The 24,463-nt window shown below is 47.4% G+C and overlaps 1 long non-coding RNA gene across 2 annotated transcripts in view; it reads right to left on the bottom strand.

Moving 5' to 3' along the window:
• LOC143990160 (uncharacterized) overlaps nucleotides 1–21,898 on the bottom strand; it is a 39,927-nt gene extending 18,029 nt beyond the window's left edge. Inside the window, exons 1-2 of one of the 2 annotated variants that reach the window (XR_013277184.1) lie at nucleotides 21,715–21,898; nucleotides 18,282–18,344 (exon numbers count right to left, since the gene is read on the bottom strand). This is a non-coding gene — a long non-coding RNA (uncharacterized LOC143990160). Of the gene's footprint in view, nucleotides 1–18,281; nucleotides 18,345–21,149; nucleotides 21,381–21,714 lie in introns of those variants that run through there. The other variant, XR_013277185.1, reaches the window with a different exon arrangement.
• Between the last annotated feature and the right edge of the window lie 2,565 nt (nucleotides 21,899–24,463).

The raw sequence follows: 24,463 nt of genomic DNA on the forward strand, positions 1-24,463 counted from the left end.
CGGGCCGGCGAAAAAGCCACTTCCGAGCTGAAAAAGAGGGCCCTTGCCTACGGCGTGGCTCCTTACACTTCCTGGTCTGTGGGAGCAACGTTGAGAACAACGGTGAGAGACCCCTTAGTCGACCTCCCACGGAATGCCCAGCTGCTCCATCCTGCCACGGTAGGGAGAGCCGTACTTACCCCTCCTGTTGGGATTGCTGGACACTTTCCACCATAGACCCATCACCCAAGTACGGGGTGGCTGTTGGCCATGGCACACTGACACGGACAGCAGTAGCCCGGGCATATGTTTGCCCCGGAGCATTTAGCTCACTGGCCCCCCCCGGAGCAGAAGGGGCATGTCGTGGCCGACCCAGCATGTAGCTAGGGTCTGCTCACGCTCGATGGCCAGGCTGGGGAGACTACAAGGATCTATATTATCCAGCCTGTCACCCAGCCCGGATGTTGATTGTAGATCGCAGGATCAAAATTGCAGAAAAATATGAAAAAATTCCCAGAATCAATGGTCCTCTTAGGGAGCCAGGCCCTTCTCCTACATTAGGCAGAAATAAAACTGAGCTGCAGAAAGCAGGATGAGGGGTTATAGCCAGAGGGACGGCCCCCTGGGTGATGCTGTGCAGTCTTGCTGTTTTTACATGTTCTGCCTAGTCCTCTCCTGAAGTTGGCGATATAACCCTAAGGTCAAGATTTAAAGGAGCTGTGTCTGCAACGAACGAAAGAGAAAATAGAATTTTTGTACTCGCCATAAAATCCTTTTCTCTGAAGTTCATTGACGGCGGACACAGCTCCAGTCGCCAGGGAGCGTCTGCAACCAGGCGTACTAGGTCGGCACACCAGGGACGCCGAGGCCAATCTGGGGCAATCATGATCACTGGAATCCCCTCGGCCTCCACTCTGCGGAGCAGACGTGGTAACAGTTTTAGCAGAGGAAAGGCATAGATCAGTCGGTACTGACCCCATGGAGCCACCAGCACGTCTGACACATCTGCCCAAGGATCTCTGGTCCTGGATACAAATCTCATCATTGAGACGGGAGGCCAGGAGATCCACATCTGGTGTGTCCCACCGCACAGCAGCCTGAACACCTCCGGATCCAATGGCCATTCTCCTGGGTCCAGCATCTGACAACTTACATAGTCCGCCTGCCAGTTTTCTACTCCCGGGATGTAAATGGTCAACCAGGCTGGTACATGTCGCTCTGCCCACTGTAGGATGTGAGCGACCTCCCGTGCTGCAGCCGAGCTTCTTGTTCCTCCTTTATGGTTGACATATGCCACGTTGTGATCACTGTCCAATGCAGAGGTAGGAACTACTTCCAGGACCGGACTGCCGAGGACCTCAGCCACCAGAGCAGGGAGTCCTTGACTGACTGGCTCACCTGAATCTGCCGATCCAGGGATAATGAAGATTTGTCCCATTTTGTCAATATCTCCTTCGGCAAGACTCCGGTGTGAAACTGGGCATATGGTACCGCCTCGAAGGAGGCCACCATGAGGCCCAGGACTCGGATGCAGAAGTGCAGCTGCGTCCACCTGCGGTTCATCAATAGCTTTACCGTGGCTCAGAGCCTGCAGTTTGTCTGAAGGGAGAAAAACTCTCGCTTCCACGGAGTCCAGCAGTAAGCCTAGATACTCCAAGCGTTGAGTTGGTATAAGCACTGTCTTTTTGAGGTTTAATAGCCACCCAAATTCCTGCAGGGTTTGCATGGTGATCGCTACATCCTCCTTTAATTCTGAGGCGGAAGCTGCTCTCAGGAGGAGATCGTCTAGGTAACCTATGATTGCGATTGGTAAAGACTCGGGGTGCTGATGCCAAGCCAAAAGGGAGAGCCACAAACTGGTAGTGGGCTTCCCCTACTGCAAATCGCAGAAACTTCTGATACCTGAAGCATATGGGTATGTGCAGGTATGCATCCTGGATGTCTAAAGACACCAGGGAGTCCCCTTGAAGGAGTGCAGCGACAACTGAACGAACTGATTCCATTCTGAACCTCTGTACTTTTACAAAGCAATTGAGGGCTTTCAGGTCCAAGATTGGACATACCCCTTCCTTTTTGGGGACTACAAACAGATTGGAGTAGAACCTCTGAAACCTTTCCGATTCCGGAACAGGCACCATCACCCCGCGGCTTAGCGGGTCCCTTACTGCCCCCAATAGGGCCTCCCGGCGAGCTGAGAGTAAGGGTATGCTGGAAGGAAGAATATGGTGGCCAAGAGAGAAACTATCTTGTAGCCAGAGGAAATCCGTTTGCAGATCCATTGGTCGGGCAGCCGAGAGGCCCACCGGGCTGCAAACTCCCGAAGGCGACCCCCCCCACCCGAGAGACGGGTGGGGCAAACCTTCATGCGGTAGCAATTTTGCTCGCAGGCTTGTTAGGCTTGTGGGTCCAGGGACGCTTTTGTCCCTCAGAGGTCGAAGCCTCTTTTGAGCGGAAAATTAAGGCCCTTGCCTGGGGCATGGCTCCTTAATCTTCCTGGCCTGTGGGAGCAAGGTACTCTTCCCACCTGTGACATTCTTAATAATGTCATCCAATGAGGCTCCAAAGAGCCGCTCACCAAGGAAGGGTAGATCCATCAAGGCTTTTTTAGATGCCTGGTCCGCATACCAGCATTTTAGCCAAATCAGGCGCCGCAGCACCACTGCTGACACTGAAGCCCTGTAGAGCAAAGGAACCGTATCAAGGACTGCGTCACAAACGTACTTAAGGCCGTGCACCAACTGGTCTGCTAGTTCCATGCAGATAGGAATAGCTTGCTGCTTCTCCAATTCGCGGTGCAAAAGTTTTGCCCATTCAGTAAGTGTCTGCGACACAAGTGCTGTGGCCAGTACTGGTTGTATTGCTGACCCAACCATAAACAAGGAACGGGCTACTGCCTCGGCCTTCCTGTCGGTAGGGTCCTTGAATGCAGGAGTCCCCTCTACCGAGATCGTGGTTACTTTGTTTAACCTGAATAGTGCGGGGTCCACGGCCGGAGGAACTGACCATTTTTTAAGGCGGCTCTCCTCAAAAGGGGTAGCGCACCGCCATTCTTTTAGGGACCGAGAAGGTCCGTTGCGGGCGTCCCCATTCCTTGTATATGAACTTATCGAAATAAGTCAGGTACGGAAACACCTTAGGGAAACGGGCTGGCTTACGGGACCCAAAAGGGACCGCTACTTCAGCAGAGGAACCTGCTGTATCTTGAATTTTCAGGGTATCACGTACAGCTGTGATAAGTGCTGCAACTAGCGCTTTGTCTTGCGTGGACCCAGACGGGGACTCATCCTCACTGTCCAATCGGTCCTCGTCAGCTTCATCTGAAAAAACAGAGCAGGGGCCGCCAGTCTCATCGGGGCTCAAGTCTGCGTCAGAGCTCTCCCCGGACGGGGGGGCAGGGGCCACTTTGTACCACCTTTGCGCTCGCACACCGCCTCCACCCTGGCAACAAACGTTTCAAGGACCGCCGACAAAGCATCCAAAGGCACTGCACTGTTTGCAGACGAGCCGGTTGCAATTGCAGGTTGCAATTTCTTCTGGGGAAGAAACACCAGTTTCTGAAGCCATGCTGCCACCCTTGGGGACTTAGGGCAGGTGCACAATCCCACCCTCCTAGCTGCTGCAGACTGAGGGGCCCCCACCGCAGGACTCACCACTCCAACCGAGTGCTGCACCGTTCAGTTACAGATGTCCTGAGAAAAAAAAAACGCGCCGTTCTGAGCAGCAGGGACCAGCGCTGAGGATAAAAAAAAAGTGCTGGGCTACAACAAAATGGCCGCCCTGTATAAGGGACATAATCACAAAGGAAATGGCCGCTGAGCTACAGAAAAATGGCCCCTGACCATGCTTTCCACTGAGGCACACAAAAAATGTCCGACAAACAACTATAACAGAAATAATGGCGGCAGAACAGCGCTATGGCGATCAGCACATGCAGACCTCTAGACACCCAGGGACACAGACACCCAGCGCAGCTCCCAATTTAAGGTCAGAGCCTCCTGGAGGACCGCTGGCTCAGGTACACACACCGCTCAGCAGCCGGTCATGCAGCATCCCCCACGGGGGGGGGGGGGGAATAGGGACAGGGAGAGAAGAGAGGGAGGAGAGGAACCCCCTAATCGACCTCCCAGGAAATGCCCAGCTGCTCACCACCAAGGCAGGAAGAGCTGTACTTGCCATTCGGACAAGCTGGGGACATCCCATCACAGACCCACTCCCGAGCAGTACGGGATGGCTGCTGGCCATGACACTGTGACAAGGACATTGGTAGTCCGGTCATGTGTGTGCCCCGAAGTGTTGCGCTCACTGGCCACCCCTGGAGCCTGAGGGGCATGTCGTGACCAACCCAGCGCGTAGCTAGGGTTTGCACACGCTTGATGGCATGGTTGGGGAGACTAAAAGGATCTAGATTATCCAGCCTGTCACCCAGCCAACTGTTGATGGCAGATCACAGGATCTTAAAATCCCAAAAGGCAAACATTCAGCAAAAAATCCCAGGACCGATGGTCCCGCAGGGAGCATAGGTCCTTCTCCTTCACTAAGCAGAAATAAAACTGAGCTGCAGGAAGCAGGCTGAGGGGTTATTACCAGAGGGACCACCCCCTGGGCGGAACTGTAAAGTTCTGTTTTTTCACATGTATTACATGTTCTGCCTAGTCCTCTCCTGAAGGTGGCATAAAAAAACCCTACGGTCAAGATTACTGGAGCTGTGTCCGTCAATGAATGAAAGAGAGAAATGTTTTAAAAAGATCAGCACAAGGGACGCTACTTACATTTAATGTGAAGTGTCCCTTGTGCTGGCTTTTTGCACAGTCAGGGCACAGAGCACTGTCAGAGCCATGATTGGAGCAAGTCATAGACCCACCTCACACTATAAAATGTTCCTTCCCAGAGGAGCTATTTACCTTGTGATATTGGAGTGGAGATAGATAGAACAGGGCTCTGTTCATTGCTACTAGCAAATTAGTGTGCTATTGTGAGTGTACAGTGTATATAGTGATAGTGCAGCGACAGTGTAGTGTGTCCCTGCAGATTTACTACAGTATTTAAAAGTGTGGCAGTGCAGTATTACTGCAGTATATTGTAACGTGTCAGTGGAGTGTGTATGTGTAGTGCAGTGTTTTACAGTGCTGTATACCCCCCCCCCTTTTTTTTTGGTTGCTATTTTTTGTGCCGTGCCTGCCACCCTTTTTGAAATTGTGAGCCACATTTTTTTTTCTACGGCGCTGTTGTTCAGCCCTTTTTAATTTTTATTTTTTTATAGTTGTGACATTTCTGTCAGCGGCACCCCTCAAGTTAAAGGGCACAAAATATCACTTTCCATTGATTAAAGTGCATCCAATTGCACATTCCCCCATTTCTATTACATTTCGGTAATAAGCCCCCCCATCATATCTGGGAGGCCAGCAAAGGTGGTGGTGGTTCGTCCTCAAGCAGGGCACCATTTTCTCTGTTTAGTGATGTTGATCGTGCTATCCAGCCACAGCATGCAGAGAACATACTATACTAACATATTAGGTGGGTGGTCATGAAAGTTGGCTGGTCAATGTATATACCTCATCTCGACGTTGAGACAGTTTGAAATATGAAAATGATCTACTAGAGATTACATACTAGTAATTTTAGTTGTGATTGCAATACTAAAAAAGGGAAAAAAAAGGCCCATGCTCTCCTAGTCCAAAGATCTTACAGTCTTACACCTAAAGTAGAAACACTGTAGAAACAATAAAAAAAATACTACAGACTAAAGCTTTTGTCTGCTGTCTTTAAGATGGCATAAAACAAGACAGCTTGTGAACTGCAAATGCATTCCAAATACACCCTGCACAGAGCAGCATAAACTGCCTTAACAGCTGACAAATCTATTTTTAGAGCTTGGTAATGATAGAACATAACAAAAGCCATACACCGCTTTGTGCTGCCATCAGAAATTACACCAAATCTGTGGATGACTAGCCGTAGACAGTAAACCCGTTTTGTTAAGTAGGCAATTACTGAACCAACCAAGGAATGAAGCTGCCATATAAAACAATGGATCTCTGTTGCCAAACCATACGCAGCTGTGCACATGAGCACCCAAGTGAACACATAGGGCCCATTCAAACTTGTCCACTCTGGGCATTAATGTGCATTATGTCATGTGTTAAAGTGGTAGTAAACCCACTTTTTCATCTTTTACCTACAGGTAAGCCTGTAATAAGGCTTACCTGTAGGTACTGTAAATAAAACTTGTGAATAAAGCTAAACTTGCATGGTTTAGGACAGTGATGGCGAACCTTGCCATCCCAGATGTTTTGGAACTACATTTCCCATGATGCTCAATTACACTGCATGAGCATAATGGGAAATGTAGTTCCAAAACATCTGGAGTGCCAAGGTTCACCATCACTGTTTTAGGACATATTCAGGGTGCATGCAGCCGGTGACATCACTGGCACATGTGCTCTGAAGGTCTAGCATACCAATTAGATACCTTTATCCAGGCATGCAGGAAGTGTAGGAGCAGCAAATGTGCACTTGGTTCCCCAACCCCTGAACCATACCAGCTAATTTAAAATATTTATTTGTCGGTACAGTGCCTTGGAAAAAGTATTCACACCCCTTGACATTTTCCACATTATGTCATGTTACAACCAAAAGTATAAAATGTATATTATTGGGATGTGATAAACTAACACAAAGTGGCACATAATTGTGAAGTGGAAGGAAAATGATAAATGGTTTTCAAAATCTAGTGGAACCAATTGCCTTCAGAAGTCACCAAATTAATAGAGTCCACCGGTGTGTAATTTAATCTTAGTATAAATACAGCTGTTCTGTGAATCTCTCAGAGGTGTGGTAGAGAACCTTAGTGAACAAACAGCATCATGAAGGCCAAGGAAAACACCAGACCGGTCAGGGATAAAGTTATGGAGAAGTTTAAAACAGGGTTAGGTTATAAAAGAATATCCCAAGCTTTGAACATCTCATGGAGCACTGTTAATCTATCATCTAAAAAATTAGAGTTACGCTTACCGGTAACGTCTTTTCCAGTAGTCTTTCAGGACAGCCACTATGAGAGATAGTCTCCTCTTCCTCTGGAAACACTGCGCCAGCCCATAAATTCTTACTTCCCGTATCGGACCTCAGTTTATATTGAGATTACCTCCGGCCAGCTGGGGGGACACAAGAACACATTAATAACACATTGTCAAATACTATTATCCTGCTGCGTTCTGGTCTTTTGTAAGACTCCCCCCAATTTTCGGGTGGGTAACTAGGGCTGTCCTGAAAGACTACTGGAAAAGACGTTACCGGTAAGCGTAACTCTAATTTTCCCTAATCGTCTTTCAGGACAGCCACTATGAAAGGATAAACGAGCACTTACCAGTTAGGGTGGGACTACAGCTTGCAAAACCTTTCGCCCAAAGGCCTACTCACCTGCCGACACCAGATCCACTCTGTAGTGTTTTACGAAAGTGGAGTAGCTGGACCATGTTGCTGCCCTGCAAATCTGTTCTGGCGTTGCTCTCGCTCTCTTTCTGCCTGGGAGGCTGCCATTGCTCTTGTAGAGTGTGCTTTAATACCCACTGGGATTTCTTTCCCTGCAACTGAATAAGCCTGCTCGATGGCTACTCTGAGCCTTCTAGCAATAGTGCGTCGGGACGCCGAACATCCTTTTCTGTCCCCGGAAAACAAAACAAATAAGGAGTCTGACCTTCTGAATGTCTTGGTCAGTTCTAAATAGTGTAGGATACATCTCCTAACATCCAAATAATGAAATTTTAGTTCTTTCTCGCCTGAGGGATTGAGACAAAATGAGAGTAAAACAGTTTCCTGGCTTCTATGAAAGCCGGATGCCACTTTTGGCAAAAAGGCCGGATCGGTCTTTAAAACTATCCGGTCCGGGAAAATAACGCAAAGGGGAGCCCTGACTGGGCCTCCATCTCACTGACCCTCCTGCCAGTTGTCACTGCTACCTGAAAAACTGTCTTCAAAGTAAGTTCTCTTAGTAAACACTCTTCTAAAGGCTCAAAAGGGGGGTCTGTTAAGCTTTGTAAAACTAAGGATAAATCCCATCTGGGAAAGGGCAGACCCTGGATCGGTCTCTGTCTAGTCAGGGACCTAAAGAATCTGACTACCCATGGGTTGGCAGCCAGATGCTCTTCTAAATAAACACTGAGGGCTGACACTTGACCCCTGAGGGTACTAATGGATAAGCCTTTATCTGCCCCACACTGTAAAAATTCCAAAACTGCAGAGGAGCTCCGTACTGGGAAAGAGCTTTCTACGCACCATTTATTGAAACGTAACCAGACCTTTTCATAGATCTGGCGAGTTTCCTTTTTCCTACTGTCTAGGAGGGTAGAAATTAGCCTCTCTGAAAACCCCTTAGCTTTTAATATACCCTCCTCGGTAGCCAGGCTGCTAACTTCCACTGGCGTACTCGTGGACAGAGGACTGGCCCCTGAGAGAGGAGATCATCCCGAGGGGGCAAGAATAAAAGAGGTTCTACAGCCAACTGTTTCAGTATTGAGAACCATGCTCTCTTGGGCCAATGCGGTGCCACCAGAATCAGAGGTGTGCTTTCCATTTGAAACTTTCTCAGAACTGCTGGCAACAACGCTGGAGGTGGGAAGGCATAGCAAGTTCTGAAGTGCCAATTCTGGTTCAAAGCGTCCACACCTAAAGCTCCCTCTCCCTTTCTCAGGGAGAAAAAAACAGGGTGTTTTTGCATTGCTTTTGGATGTGAAAAGGTCCACCTCCGGAGGTCCCCATCTCTTTATTATGAGATTGAAGATCTCCTGATTGAGAACCCAGTCACCCTCCCTCAGCCTCTTTCGGCTGAGAAAGTCTGCTACCACGTTTTTCTCTCCTCTCAGGAAAACTGCTGAGAGTGAAAGGGTGTAGGTCTCGGCCCAGCTCAGGATCTCTGCTGCTAAATACAACAGGGCTCCACTTCTCGTGCCACCCTGCTTGTTTAAATAGGCCACTGCGGAGGAGTTGTCCGACCGCACCTGAATGTGGTGGCCAAGGAGCTCTTTTTTGAAAAACCTGAGGGATAGTCCCACTGCCCTTAGTTCTTTCCAGTTGGACGACCGAGACAGCTCGTCGTCTTCCCAAGTGCCCTGGGCTAGAAGGGAACCCAAAATGTGCCCCCCAACTTCTGCCACTTGCATCTGTGGTAACTAGCCGAGAAACCGGGATGAGCCACAGACGTCCTTGCGACAGGTTCGTCACTTTCCTCCACCACCAGAAGGATCTCTTTACTTGGTGTGGAACATGTACTAGGGGTGTCTAGAGCCTCCTGACTGTGGTCCCACACCCCTAGGACGAAGGTCTGTAGGGGACAAAAAATGTAGTCCTGCCCACTGCACTGCTGGGAGGGTAGATGTAAGAAGACCCAATACTGACATCAGAAACCTTATGGAAAACAGCTGGTTGCTCTGAAGAGAGGCCACCGCGCTCTGTCCAGCTTTTGTACCTTCTCTCTCGGCAGAAAAACTCTGTTGCGAGGGGATCAGGCTGGACTTTTCCAAGTTTAGTAGCCACCCCAGGTCTGTAAGGTTTTGGTTAGGTCGAGATCCTTGACTAACTGTATTGGGGATGCTGCAAATAAGAGCAGGTCGTCCAGGTAGGCTATTATAGATATCCCTTGGACCCGAAGAAAGGCCATGGCTTCTGCCAGGACCTTGATAAAAATGCGGGGTGAAGAGGATAGTCCGAATGGCAGGGCCTGAAACTGAAGGTGTACTGTTTCTCCCCTAGATCTTTGGGAAGGCATAGAAACTTCTGCGAGGCCTCCGCTATAGGGATGTGCAAATACTTGTCCCTTAGGTCCAGAGATACCATGAAACAGTTGCGGGGTAGAAGAGCCCTTACTGAAAAGATTGACTCCATGAGGAAACTTTTGTATGCCACTGACCTGTTCAGGGGCTTTAAGTTCAGAATGAATCTGAATTTCCCGGAAGGTTTTTTCACTATGAAGGCATGAGAATAAAAACCCCTTCCCTCTTCTGCTTTTGGGACTCTGAGAATAACGTCCTGATTCTCTAATTCCCTCAATGCTTCCAGCAAGGCCTCGGCCTTTGCCATGCACCTGGGTAGATGCATGGCAAGGAATCTTTGGGGGCAGTCTTGAGAATTCCAAGAAGTACCCCCTTCTTATTACACCTAAAATAAATTGATTGGGGGATATTGTCTCCCACTGTGGGAGAAAGGCCCCCAGTCTTCCTCCCACTGTAACTGGAACATCACTGGGTTTTACGGGGCTGGTCAGGAGAGCGAAAAAATCGCCCCTCCTCTGCCCCTGCCTTTTTTGGGGCCAGGTTTTCTTTTTTCCCTCTGATTTAGGGGTTTCCCTGCGCCCTTGTGGACGAAACCCCTTTTTTGTTTGTACGGGGGTTTTCCGCTTAAGAGGAAAGGATTTTTTTCTGTCCACTGTATGGTCTAGAACAGTCTCTAGCCCTGGGCCAAAAAGGAGGTCCCTGTCAAAGGTATCCCACACAGTTTTACCTTGGAGGAACTAGCCCCTGGCCACATTTTTAGCCAGAGGGCCCTTCTGGCCGAATTGGCTAGAGCCGCCATTCTGCCCAACATGTGGACAGACTCAGCAGAGGCATCTGCTATGTAAGCGATACCTCGAGCGAGCGCGCCCCCCCTCCCGAGCCGTACCAGGCCGCGTGCCCTCAACATGGGGGGTGCCTTGGGGAAGGGGGGGCCGCGCGGCCCCCCCACCCCAAAGCACCTTGTCCCCATGTTGATGAGGACAAGGGCCTCTTCCCGACAACCCTGGCCGTTGGTTGTCGGGGTCTGCGGGCGGGGGGCTTATCGGAATCCGGGAGCCCCCTTTAATAAGGGGGCCCCCGGATACCGGCCCCCCCACCCTATGTGAATGAGTATGGGGTACAATGTACCCCTACCCATTCACCTGTAAAATAAAAGTACCCAAAAAAAAAACACAACACACGAGATAAAATATTTTATTGCACAGCTCCGGCGGTCTTCCGTCTTCGGGGGTCTTCTCGCCGGACTCCTCCGCTATCTTCTTGTAGCTCTTTTGCTAGCGGAGGAGTCCGGCTTTCTTCCTCCCCGCCGCCGGCCTCTTCTCCCGCCTTCGGGGGTCTTGTCCCCCTCTTCGGTTCTTCTGCCGGGCCACCGCGCCTTCTTATAGCTCTTTTACAGGCGGTGGCCCGGTCTTCTGTCGCCGCCGCCTTCCGTTCTTCTGCCGGGCCACCGCGCCTTCTTATAGCTCTTTTAGAGGCGGTGGCCCGGTCTTCTGTCGCCGCTGTCGCCTTCTGGTCACCTTCCGTTCTTCTTCTTGTTCTTCTTCTCCAGGAGATGTTGACACGTCGCTCTCTCCGGCTGGAATGCCAGAGCCGCGCTGTGCGGCCACTTATATAGTGACAATGGGGCGGTGTCACATGGTATATGTCACATGGGTTGGTCACATGGGTTGATGTCACATGGGGACTATGACATCGTAAGGGGGCGGGGTCACCATGTGACCAACCCATGTGACATATACCATGTGACACCGCCCCATTGTCACTATATAAGTGGCCGCACAGCGCAGCTCTGGCATTCCGGCCGGAGAGAGCGACGTGTCAACATCTCCTGGAGAAGAAGAAGAACAAGAAGAAGAACGGAAGGCGGCCGGAAGGCGACCGGAAGGCGACAGCGGCGACAGAAGACCGGGCCACCACCTCTAAAAGAGCTATAAGAAGGCGCGGTGGCCCGGCAGAAGAACGGAAGGCGGCGGCGACAGAAGACCGGGCCACCGCCTGTAAAAGAGCTATAAGAAGGCGCGGTGGCCCGGCAGAAGAACCGAAGAGGGGGACAAGACCCCCGAAGTCGGGAGAAGAGGCCGGCGGCGGGGAGGAAGAAAGCCGGACTCCTCCGCTAGCAAAAGAGCTACACGAAGATAGCGGAGGAGTCCGGCGAGAAGACCCCCGAAGACGGAAGACCCCCGGAGCTGTGCAATAAAATATTTTATCTCGTGTGTTGTGTTTTTTTTTTGGGTACTTTTATTTTACAGGTGAATGGGTAGGGGTACATTGTACCCCATACTCATTCACATAGGGTGGGGGGCCGGTATCCGGGGGCCCCCTTATTAAAGGGGGCTCCCGGATTCCGATAAGCCCCCCGCCCGCAGACCCCGACAACCAACGGCCAGGGTTGTCGGGAAGAGGCCCTTGTCCTCATCAACATGGGGACAAGGTGCTTTGGGGTGGGGGGGCCGCGCGGCCCCCCCTTCCCCAAGGCACCCCCCATGTTGAGGGCACGCGGCCTGGTACGGCTCGGGAGGGGGGGCGCGCTCGCTCGCCCCCCTTTCCTGGCCGGCCGGGTAGCGTGCTCGGACAAGGGTCTGTTGTGGACTTTGGGGGGACCCCCACGCCGATTTTTTTCGGCGTTGGGGTTCCCCTTTAAGTCCATACCAGGCGGCGGGGCCCGCGACGTCTCCTTCGCGGGCCCCGCCTACCTGGAGACGCGCTCGAAATGAGCAGACTTTCCTCCGAGCGGGAACAGTTTGCTCATTTCGAAAGTGGCCTACACACGGGCGGACTGTCCGCTCAAACCAAGTTTCAGCGGACAGTTTTTCGGAATTTCCGAAAAACTTTGTTCGTCAAACTGTCCGCTGAAACTGTCCGCTGAAGCCCCACACACGAGCGGACTGTCCGCTGAAACACTGTTCAGCGGACAAAGTTGAGCGAACAGTCCGCCCGTGTGTACGCGGCCTAACTGTCATTTCAGGCTTTAAATTGCCGATAGCTGAGTCCCATGTTTTTAGAGCAGAGAGTCAATCCTTTTGTCCATGACATCTGCCAAAGCCCCCATGTCTTCTAACGCCAAATCCGTGTGTCTGGAGACCTGGGAGAAGGTGGCATCTAATTTGGGATTTTTATTCCAAATGCAGGCCGGTTCCTCTTAAAATGTGAATCTTCTTTTAAGGGATCTAGAAAAGAAGGGCTTTCTCTCAGGATCCTGCCACTCCCTTTTAACTGTTTCCATCAGTACCTCGTGCACTGGAAACACCCTTCTCTTTGGTTCCCCTAAACCCGAGTACATTTGGTCATGAAGGGTTAGGGGTTTCTTATCCGCCTGGATACCGAGGGTTGTATAAATTGCTTTTAAGAGGTCCTCTACCTCATCAAGGGATCATTTATATCTGGAGGCTTTCCTGGACCCATCCTGGTCCTCCCCCTCTGAACCCTCTTGGGAATCCTAAGAGGAACTGTCTGGAAGTCCCCTTCCTGTCCCTGAAGGGCCTGCAACCTCTGTCCCCCCTGTTGTAGCAGGTTGACCTGGAGCAGAACTCTGTGCTAGAGGTGGGGTTGTATCCTGGGGAGCTGGACCCGTGGGAAGCTGAAACGTTTCAAACAGGGATCTAAAAGAAGAGAAGGTGGACGAGAGCTCTTTGACTGAAGCTGCTAGTCTTGACTACGGATGAGCTTCGTGTTCGAGTCGAACATACGTTCGACTCGAACATCGGCTGTTCGCCCGTTCGGCGAATTCCGAACGTTATGGGCCGTTCGCGCCACATTCGTGTGGCGCTCACGGCCCACAATGCACTGCGTCATCGCAGTGCATTGCTGGCTCATGATTGGCCAAGCATGCACTGTGACCCCGCATGCTTGGCCAATCACAGCGCCAGCAGCGAGGAGAGCCATGATTGGCCACAGGCCTTAATATCCGTACAAGACCCAAAGGGGCTGGTAATGGGCAGGGGGGGCTACCCATGCCATTTTTCTCAATGATTTTCAACCATATTGCAGGAACCAGATATAACATTAAAACCGCAAGCAGTTTTAAATGGTGTTATTTCCGTTTAATGTCATTTTGTGCAGGGACTGTTCTAAACACGGGAAACACGTGGCACTTCACAGGCATACTACAGACACCCCCCAGGCACCATATTTAAAGGAATATTTCACTTTTTTTTTTCACTTTAATCGTCATTAAAATCAGTGCTCCCGCCAAAACGGCCATTTTTAAAAACATTTTAGGCATTGACCCATGTCCCCTGGGGCAGGAGCCAGGTCCCCAAACCCTTTTTAGGACAGTATCTTGCATATTAGCCGTTAAAATTAGCACTTTTAATTTCGAACGTTCGAGTCCCATAAACTTCAATGGGGTTCTAAAGTTCGTTCGAATTTGGGGTCCGTTCGAAAGTTCTGGTGCGAACCGAACCGGGGGGTGTTCGGCTCATCCCTAGTCCTGACTCCTGTTCAGGTTCCCTTTCCTTAACAAGGGAATCTATACAGTCTCTGCACAACACTTTTGTCCAAGATTCCCCCAAAATGTCCCTACAGGAGGCACATTTCTTTTTAGAGCTAAAAAAACTAAGTAAAAAGGAAAAAACAGAAAGAAAAAAAAAGTCAATACAAAGCTCAGGATACAACCCTGGGAGTGCACTAGACCCCTCTTTAAATGCAGGGATCTGAGCCTCCCCTCCTCCCCGGCCACCCAGAGGGTCTGCCCCCCCCCCCCCCATTGATAGAACCATACATTGGGGGGGGGGGGAATCCTAGATAGAGAGTACCCCTTCCCAGAGTGCGCTTACCTTAGGAATTCTGGAGGTAGTGTGTTGGTTGAGCATCAGCTTCCGACATGACTGCAGGTGGCTGCTTACTACCAAGTCTCACGCTGCCTGTGCGCATTCCCGACTCATCTCCAGCTTGTGCCCGGCCCTCCTATCGGCTCCACGAACCGGAAGTCGATCGTATACGAGGTCAAGCCTTCGTTTCCGCCGGATACGACGTTGCCTGTCATTCAGCCTGCTCGGTTCAAAGAAAAAAAGGCGGTCTGTACCCTTGTACATGGAAATCCAAATGGCTTGCCAGCTGCATCCCCGTAGACGCAATAGGAGTCCCCCACGACCTGAAGCCGCGCTCGACTAGGAAGGGGTGGCAATACCTGGTGAGGTAAGTAAGCCGAACGTTAATCCGAATGGCTTGAACCCAGTTTTCTCCTTACGAAGCCCCTGCTTCTTTCAACCGGGTTCTTGATGGAAAAAAATGGCCACAGCCTCCCTGACCGGCCTGGTCCCTGCACAGTGTCTCCCCGCCAGAGGAAACACTAATAACTGAGGTCCGGCAGGGGAAGTAAGAATTTATGGGCTGGCGCATGTGTTTCCAGAAGAAGAGGAGGAGACTATCTCTCATAGTGGCTGTCCTGAAAGACGATTAGGGAAATGTAAAGCGTATGGCACAATTGCAAACTTACCAAGCCATGGCCGTCCACCTAAACAGGCCAGGCAAGGAGAACATTAATCAGAGAAGCAGCCAAGAGGCCCATGGTAACTCTGGAGGAGCTGCAGAGATCCACAGCTCAGATGGGAGAATCTGTCCACAGGACAACTATTAGTCGTTCACTCCACAAATCTGGTCTTTATGGAAGAGTGGCAAGAAGAAAGCCATAAGAAGTCCTGTTTGCAGTTTGTGAGAAGCCACGCGGCGGATACAGCAAACACGTGGAAGAAGGTGCTCTGGTCAGATGAGACCAAAATTGAGCTTTTTGGCCTAAAAGCAAAACGCTATGCGCAGCGTAAAACTAACACTGCACATCACCCAGAACACACTATCCCCATCATGAAACATGGTGGTGGCAGCATCATCATGTTGTGGGGATGCTTTTCTTCAGCACGGACAGGGAAGCTGGTCAGAGTTGATGGGAAGATTGATGGAGCCAAATACAGGGCAATCTTAGAAGAAAACCTGTTATAGTCTGCGGTGGAGTTTCATCTTGCAGCAGCACAACCACCCTAAATATACATCCAGAGCTACAATGGAATGGTTTAGATCAAAACATATTCATGTGTTAGAATGGCCCAGTTAAAGTCCAGACCTACATCCAATTAAGAATCTGTGGCAAGACTTTAAAATTGCTGTTCACAAACACTCTCCATCCAATCTGACAGAGCTTAAGCTATTTTGAAAATAATGGGCAAAAAATGTCACTCTAGATGTGTAAAGCTGGTAGAGACATACCCAAAAGCACTTGAAGCTGTAATTGCAGTGAAACATGGTTCTACAAAGGATTGACTCGCCACACTTTTCACATATTTATGTGTAAAACAATTTGAAAACCATTTATCATTTTCCTTCCACTTTACAATTATGTGCCACTTTGTGTTGGTCTAGCACATAAAATCCCAATAAAATACATTTACGTTTTTGGTTGTAACATGACAAAATGTGGAAGGGGTATGAATACTTTTTCAAGGCACTGTACAAGGTTTTTTAATTGGATAAAGTGGGAAAGCGTAAAAGCACTGCCAAAATGTATTTCTATTTAGAGAAATTTCCTCTTACTTTCTGTTTTGGGAATAATGTTTTACCAGAAAGGAAGTAAGGGAAAATTGTCTAGAAGACAACAATAAAAAGCAGACAGGGGATCCAGCACTCCTCTACTTAATTTAAAAATAAAACATTTTACTTCTGACTGTGTTGCTACTGGAGAATTTTCTTTGCTTTCTGTCAGGTAAAAAGTTGTCCCCAGGACAGGAACTAAGAGAACCTCTCTGAGCCCTGGTCAAAAGTAAAACCCTAAGTGCCGGTTCACACAGGGGCGACTCAGATCCGACTTCAAGTTGCCCCAAGTCACCTCAGGTCGCACAACATGTAGAAATCAATGTAAGTGAATGAGAGCCGTCTTAATGCACGCTACTGAAGTCGCTCCGACTTCAGAAAAGGTTCCTGTACTACTTCAATCCGACTTGTAGGCGACTGGTACCCACTGATTTCAATGGAGGTCGCCTCCAAGTCGGATCTCTGTCTATACAGAGGCGACTCTCAGAGAATTATCAGCTCTCAAAAGGAGTTCCCCCTGAGAGCTCATTCTCTGATTGGCCACGGCAAGTCGCCTGGCCTGGAGTAGTGTTGTAAGTCACGTCCAAGTCACGTCAAGTCACGTCAAGTCACGTCAGGTCACGTCAGGTCACGTCAGGTCACGTCAGGTCACGTCAGGTCACGTCGTGTTGCCCCTGTGTGAACCGAGCCTAAGAGGGATGCTAATCCTTTCCTAAGTAACGCAAAACAAAAACATTTTGGTTATAGATACAATAGACATAGCCCCAGTTATTATATATACATAAATAAAACCAAAAGCAGATTATATATACACTCAGCAAAAATGCTGCATCAACAAGGCAGACCAAAAACTCAAACGCAATGCCCCTGGTGCTCACTACCACACTCCACATTGCTTCACCGCCTCTGAGAATGCCCAACTATCAATACTTACTGGGACTCTGTGCTGGCCTTCATCTCTAAAATCAATAAAACTCGGATATCAAAAAAAAATCATCTACTGTACCTGTTCAGATACGAACCACCCTCATCCACATCACCAGTGGGACCACTCAACATTTCACAATGGACCCCTATGTCTCCCTGTTGCCCGCAGGACTATTATGTCTCATTGAATTAAATCAACACCACCCAATTTACCGGCAGTGAAAAAAGCTATATGGTCGCTCTTGTACCTCTACTTCACGCTTTTTCGCAAGATGGCGTAAATACATGGAGATCACATTCACCCAAAAGGACCTACGGGAACTTATGAAACCATTTTGCTTTACGGACTGGTATCTTAAACGAGATCTTACCAACTCCCTAGGTAATCTATAACTGTTCAACTTGTCTGACCCCTCTTCTTTTCTACCACCCTAGAACCACAACTTTATGAAGCTCTTTGGAGACTGTGACTCATTCCTATCCAAAACAAGTAGCCTCATCTTCTATTATTGTTGTAGCTAATCCAGTCTCTGAGATCACTATTTGAATACATCAAACGTTGTTTCCACTCCTGAAGGTGTTTCGTTCTGAAATACTTTTTTGTATTATTGTTGTACAGGTAAATATGATTCTCCTGCCATCTTCCCCTTTCCCTATACCTCCCCCATGCCCTCCCTTCTCTGCTCATGATCAAACTTCAATTGTTTATTTGATTATACATGCTTCAACGCTAATGAGCTCTATACCTTTGTAATATACAAAATCCAATAAATATAAAAAAAAAAGGGGGGGATGGTAGCTGGAAGATGTACACATGATCCCAACCACAGAAGCTGTATAGACATACAACACTGATGAGACACCATTAGGGCCATTCCTATTTTAGGAGAAAACAAATGGCTTTAAAAATTCAACTCAATTCTTCTGAAATTATTAGGTTACCATCACCCAGCCACCAACCTAAAGTCTAAAATACAGCCAGAGGGGGGCTGTTCATAGTGTGATGCTTTGCATCATGTCCGTGGCACATTTAACCAACATTTAAAAAAAAAAAAAGGCAGCAGTTCAATTATTTCAGCCACTGCCTACCTTGATTTTGGGACTTGCTTGATTTAATCACTACCCCATTCATTTTCTTGCCATATGCAATTCCTATTGAAATCAATGAAAAAAGCATTAAAACACGAAAACGCACTGATAAGCAATAAAAAGTGCATGTAAAAAAAGTGTGAATAGGTTTAGAAGAGGCTGAAATTGGAGCGCATGCATGCAGCAGTGTAGGGGGAATACTTGATCTTCCCACTGTACTGGCCAAAACCGATGATACTGGCAGCACCTGGGCACCCTGCCTGCTGATATCAGCATCCACCACATCTCTGGCATTTGCAAAAAGAAAACCAAAAAAACGCCACAGTGAAGCTCCTTGAGGCGTGAGTCTCAGAGGCTGCTGAAGACAATATTGCAGCTGCAGCTCCATTTCAGAGTGATACAGTGGATATAAAAAGTCTATACACTCTTGTTAAAATGTCAGGTTTCTGCAATGTAAAAAAATGACAAAGATAAATAAATTCAGAAATTTTTCCACCTTTTAGCCCAGGTTCACACCAGTACGATAACAATGTAATGACACCCACAGCGGTACGCCGAAAGCAGTGTGAACTGCCTGTGGGAGAGATGCGATGCGGGAAGAAGTGCTGTAATCACACTGGTTCCCGCATCTCATCAGTGTGAACCTAGGCTAAGCGAGAGAGGAGGGGCTCACCACGCTCAGGTGTCCTCCGGCGCCTACTGTCAGCAGTGGGGGGTGATCGGGTCCTCTTCCCTGTTAGGTATGAAGCTGAATGGGGGGAAGAGGGCCCTCACCCAGCTCCATACCATTGCAGGGCATAAGTGACATCAAAGCATCACTTCCGCCCATAGCTCTTAAAGGGACTTTTTTTTTTTTTTCAAATGACATTTGTTTTTAGGACAATCCTGTGAGCCACCAATTCCTAGATGCTAAAACAAATAAAATTACCTAAAGCTGTTAGTGTTACATACGTCACATATATTGTGCAAAGACAATTATAAATATATATACGCTGTGCTAAAGGGATTTATAAGAAGTGTAGGTGCCCCCCTTAGGTAACAAATGCTCACCTTGAAGCGTGCGACTTTGCGAGTAAGAAAAGTCAAAACACGCAGGTGAACCACCTCTGGGTTCTATAATAGTATTGGGCTCAGTGTCCAAATAAATCAATGATTACCGTGTTTAATCACAATGTCCCCCTGAAGTAGATGCATAATCCCTGCAGGGGAGGGGTCAGGATGGCACGGCAGGCATCTTGTGAGGAGGACACCCGTATCATCCCGATACCATCATTGGTATACACCAGTATAGGCTTACTATAGAGTGGTGCACTGACACACCTAATCTGTGTGAGTACCCCTGAAGACGATCTTTTTTGCTTTATTCAATAAATGGTTCAGATATATGCTGATATGATCTTATCGCCTACAGTAGTGATGGCAAACCTTGGCAACCCAGATGTTTTGGAACTACATTTGCCATGATGCTCATGCACTCTGCAGTGTAGTTGAGCATCATGGGAAATGTAGTTCAAAAACATCTGGGGTGCCAAGATTCGCCATCACTGACCTACAGCATTGTGATTTAGCACGGTCATTGATTTATTTGGACACTGAGCCCAATACTATTATAGAGGCAGTTCACATGCGTGTTTTGACTTAGCTTAATCGCAAAGTCGCACGCTTCAAAGGTGAGCATTTATTACCTAAGGGGGGCACCTGAGTGATGACCACATCTTTTGGATGACACAGACTTTTATCAATACTGGATTAGTGACACAATTGGTTGCTGCTTACATGCACATGAGCACTTTGTTATATGATCTTATAACCTACAGCATTGTGTTTCAGCACGGTCATCATTGACCTATTTGGACACTGTTTGAAAGCACAGAAGCACTTTGATATATTGATGTTTTTGTAATATTTTTTATTTTGTGGTTTGTAATGCACAGTTATGCACTAGGCACTTTAACTGTATTATCCATAGTATGATATGTATATATAATAATTTTATAAATCACTAATTTAATATTCATTTCATTTTAGGATCAATTATTTACTGTGCACTTCTTATACATACCTTTCAGCGCAGCGTGTGTGTGTATATATATATATATATATATATATATATATATATATATTTATGACATTTGTTTTTTATTGCATTTTAGTGCAAATATGAGATCTGAGGTTTTTTTGACCTCCAGATCTCATAATACAAAAAAATGGCAGGACCTCTTATATATAAGTCCCGCCGGGCTCGCATGCAGAAGCAAACGCATACATGAGTAGCATATGAAAATCGCCATGATCGTTAGAGTGAGAGCAAAAGTTTTAGCCCTAGGCCTCCTCTGTAACTCAAAACATGCAACCTGTAAAAATTTTTAAACATCACCTATGGAGATTTTTAAGGGCGAAAGTTTGTCGCCATTCCATGAGCGGGCACAATTTTGAAGCGTGACGTTTGGTATCATTTTACTTGGTGTAACATCATCTTTCACAATATAAAAAAAAAAAAAAAAAAATTATGGGCTAACTTTACTGTTTTCTCATTTTTAAATTCAAAAACGTGTATTTTTTCCAAAAAAAGTGTGCTTGTAAGACTGCTGCGCAAATACGGTGTGACAAAGTATTGCAACAACCACTATGTTATTCCCCAGGTTGATAGAAAAAAAAACAATATATAATGTTTGGGGGTTCTACGTTATTTTCTAGTAAAAAAAAATGATTTTAACTTGTAAACTGCAAATCTCAGAAAGAGGCTCAGTCCTTAAAGGGGTTGCAAACTCTCATGGTTTTTCACCTTAATGCATCTTATGCATTAAGGTGAAAAACCTTCTGTGGTGGTGCTGCAGCCCCCCAGATCCCCCCCCCCGCTTTACTTACCTGATTGCTGTCATCCTCCAGCTGGAAACGACATGGACACTCGATGCGGGGAGGAGCCAGGAGCACCACTGAGGGGCCCAGAAGAGGAGAATCAGGGCCACTCTGTGCAAAACTGCACAGTGGAGGAAAGTATGACATGTTTGTTATTTAAAAACAAAACAAAGCTTTACAATTCCTTTAAGTGGTTAACAATAAGATCACTCCGATGCTTTGGAAGCTCTCTGCAGACCATGGCTTTTTCTGTAGGATGCAACAAAGAAAATGTCAGGAAAGACCTACTATAACAGCTGAACGTATTTTGGAGGTTACTCAGAGGCACTTTAAATGATAGCAGGTGTATAATGACTCTTATTTAACATGCGTTTGAATTAGGGATGCACCGAAATTTCGGTCGCCGAAACATATCGGCCGAAAATGGCCCTTTCGGCAAAAAGCCGAAAGAGAATTTCCGCCGATACTGGTGCCGAAAATGGGGCGGGGCTTGCGGGGCTTGGCCCCGCCCCCCGGTGCCGCCCATCACGGGGGGTGTCCTATCTTTAGCTCTCCTGCTCCCCTCCCTCCTCACCTATGCTGCAGTCAGCCTGTGGGGTCTCGCTCTAAAGTCCCCCTCTCCACAGCGGTGGCTGCATATGTCTCCTCAGCCGATGTGTAAATCGGCTGTGCAGGAGCTGGGCACGATGTTCACTGTGAAAGTGAAACCAAAGCAGAGGCGTCTAGCAGTGTGTGCTGTGCTCTCTGCCTCCCCCTAGAGTGCAATACCCAGCATGGAGATTAATGAAGAGCTGCAGCTGCCAATTTAAAAAAAAGACTGTCTATATATGTTTGTATGCCTGTGTGTTGTGTGTGTTATATGTGTGTGTGTGTTATATGTGTGCGTGTGTGTGTATATGTGTATATATATATATATGTGTATATATATATGTATATGTGTGCATGTTTATATGTATGTGTGTTAAGTGTGCATGTTTATATGTATGTGTGTTAAGTGTGCATGTTTATATGTATGTGTGTTAAGTGTGCATGTTTATATGTATGTGTGTTAAGTGTGCATGTTTATATGTATGTGTGTTATGTGTGCATGTTTATATGTATGTGTGTTAAGTGTGTATGTGCGCATGTATGTGTTATATGTGTGTTGTATGTTTTGTGTGTGTGTGTGTGTGTGTGCGCGCGCTTTTATATGTGTATGTTTATATGCACTGGTGAGGCACAGGCAGGCTACATGGCGGGCACTGGTAGGCTGCTGGCACAGTGAGGCTGCATTGATCTCCTGTAGCATGTCCGCAATCTCTGACCAGCTCCTGTAGCATGCCTGCAGTCTCTGACCAGCTCCTGTAGCATGCCTGCAGTCTCTGACCAGCTCCTGTAGCATGCCTGCAGTCTCTGACCAGCTCCTGTAGCATGCCTGCAGTCTCTGACCAGCTCCTGTACCATGCCTGCAGTCTGACCAGCTCCTGTACCATGTCTGGAGTCTCTGACCATCTCCTGTACCATGTCTGCAGTCTCTGACCATCTCCTGTACCATGTCTGCAGTCTCTGACCATCTCCTGTACCATGTCTGCAGTCTCTGACCATCTCCTGTACCATGTCTGCAGTCTCTGACCATCTCCTGTACCATGCCTGCAGTCTCTGACCAGCTCCTGTACCATGCCTGCAGTCTCTGACCAGCTCCTGTACCATGCCTGCAGTCTCTGACCATCTCCTGTACCATGTCTGCAGTCTCTGACCATCTCCTGTACCATGTCTGCAGTCTCTGACCATCTCCTGTACCATGTCTGCAGTCTCTGACCATCTCCTGTACCATGCCTCCAGTCTCTGACCATCTCCTGTACCATGCCTGCAGTCTCTGACCATCTCCTGTACCATGCCTGCAGTCTCTGACCATCTCCTGTACCATGCCTGCAGTCTCTGACCAGCTCCTGTACCATGCCTGCAGTCTCTGACCAGCTCCTGTACCATGCCTGCAGTCTCTGACCATCTCCTGTACCATGTCTGCAGTCTCTGACCATCTCCTGTACCATGTCTGCAGTCTCTGACCAGCTCCTGTACCATGTCTGCAGTCTCTGACCAGCTCCTGTACCATGCCTGCAGTCTCTGACCGGCTCCTGTACCATGCCCGCAGTCTCTGACCATCTCCTGTAATATGTCCTCAGTCTCTGACCATCTGATGTATGAAAATATTTTTTAAAAACAGTCATTTTCGGTATCGGTGCTGTTTCGGTATCGGTTTCGGTTTTCGGCCTAGTGTATTTTTCATTTTCGGTATCGGTTTCGGCACCAAAAAACCCATTCGGTGCACCCCTAGTTTGAATGTGATTGCTTAATTATGAACACAGCTACATCCCCAGTTATAAGAGGGTGTGCACACTTATGCAACCACATTATTTTATTTTTACCCCCCCCCCAAAAAAAAGATTTCAGTTTGTTTTTTAATTGAGTTGTACAGTTTATAGGTCACATTAAAAGTGGAAAAAGTTCTGAAATTATTTATCTTTGTCTCATTTTTTTTACATCACAGAAACCTGACATTTTAACAGGGGTGTGTATACTTTTTTTTGTTTACAAACTTTTTATTGTATAATTATAAGTATATTAAAAGTTACATAGATGATATAGAAGTAACAATAATAAATGCAATAAAAAAATTACTTCCAAGAGTAAATAATATAATAGATATGTTTATACCAATATCATGTAAAATAGAAGATAAACAATAAAACAACAAATTTACCAAAGAACTAAATTATTTTGAATGTCTAAACCAAGGTGTCCATTTAGCATCAAAATAGGGATTGGAGTTATGTAATGTGTGAAAATATACATTCCATCAGTGTAATTTGGTCAACGCGTGTGTAGACTTTTTATATTTACTGTACATACCTGTAGTCTACTGGATCTTTTATGCTATACTAGCATATTTGTTTCAGCGGCTGAATTTTGCAATCACTTTTTTTTCTGGCATACTAAATACTTTTTTTTTTTTTTTTTTTTTTTTTTTTACTAAATACTTTTTAACTATGCAGCAACAATGTTTTTTTTTTTTTAAACATCTAGTAAGGCCTCATGCACACGAGACGCAGTTAAACGCGCGTTCAGATGCAGTTGGACAGTTTTTTCAACTGCCCCTGAACTCATTCAATGTTATCCTATGTGTCCATGCACACAGTCTCGTTTTTTTCCGTTTTTATGCAGTTGCGTTTAATCTCGTTTTTCCAGAAGCAAAAAAATGCGTTCAGAAGCAAAACGCGGCAAAACGCGGTAAAACGCGGCAAAACGCCGCTACCGCGTTTAGCCGCGTTTGCGTTTATATGCGT

The sequence above is a fragment of the Lithobates pipiens genome, unplaced genomic scaffold (assembly GCF_037356315.1).
Source record: "Lithobates pipiens isolate NorthernLeopardFrog02 unplaced genomic scaffold, aLitPip1_a1.2 Scaffold_18, whole genome shotgun sequence".
Taxonomy (NCBI): Eukaryota; Metazoa; Chordata; class Amphibia; order Anura; family Ranidae; genus Lithobates; species Lithobates pipiens.